The following is a 687-nucleotide window of genomic DNA, read 5'->3' as shown; positions in this document are numbered from 1 at the left end:
ACGTTGGTTCGAAATCCGTGGTGCGTGCAACGTTGTCCGCAACCTCCGAAATCTGGCAGATTTTTGAAAGCCGGAGAAATTCCTTCCAGATTATATATGTTTCTGGAGAGTAAATTACTCTGATAACGTGACTTCTCTTGTCCTCTGGTATAGATGTAGCGTGCGTGTAATAGCTCGCAAATGTATCGTAAAGTATATAGAATTAACGTCTCCGTCGAACCATTCGATTCCGTGATAATTTCGTGTAAGCCAGTTGTTTTCTCGTCTTGCTCTCTCGGATAATTCTCCAAATGGATAAGGTGGTCTCATAATCCAGTGCCCGGTGATCGTCGCATTAATCGCAAGAACCGCGACTTCTTTCGGAATAAAATTGTCTTCGATATCGCGAAAACCTTGTATGTAGATGACTATATCCATTATATATTCGAATTTTCGCTACACTTTTTATGTCACGAGACGTCAGCGTCGGTGTCACGAACAAGACTGAAGCTTTTTTCGTCATCTCACGTGGAATTAGATTAGAAAGAATGTGTAGTGGGGGAAAAATATTTTTCTCACGAAAGGCATAGAGCTAACCGGAAAAGTCGACAATGACTTGACGCGAGGAATCGATTTCTAAAACGTTATCGAACTCTGCATAGACGATACAATTGATAGTCACGGAAAGAGCTTTTTCGAATCTCACTT

Source organism: Trachymyrmex cornetzi, unplaced genomic scaffold (assembly GCF_001594075.2).
Source record: "Trachymyrmex cornetzi isolate Tcor2-1 unplaced genomic scaffold, Tcor1.1 scaffold841, whole genome shotgun sequence".
In the NCBI taxonomy this organism is placed as follows: Eukaryota; Metazoa; Arthropoda; class Insecta; order Hymenoptera; family Formicidae; genus Trachymyrmex; species Trachymyrmex cornetzi.
Note: the sequence above shows the minus strand (reverse complement) of the source record.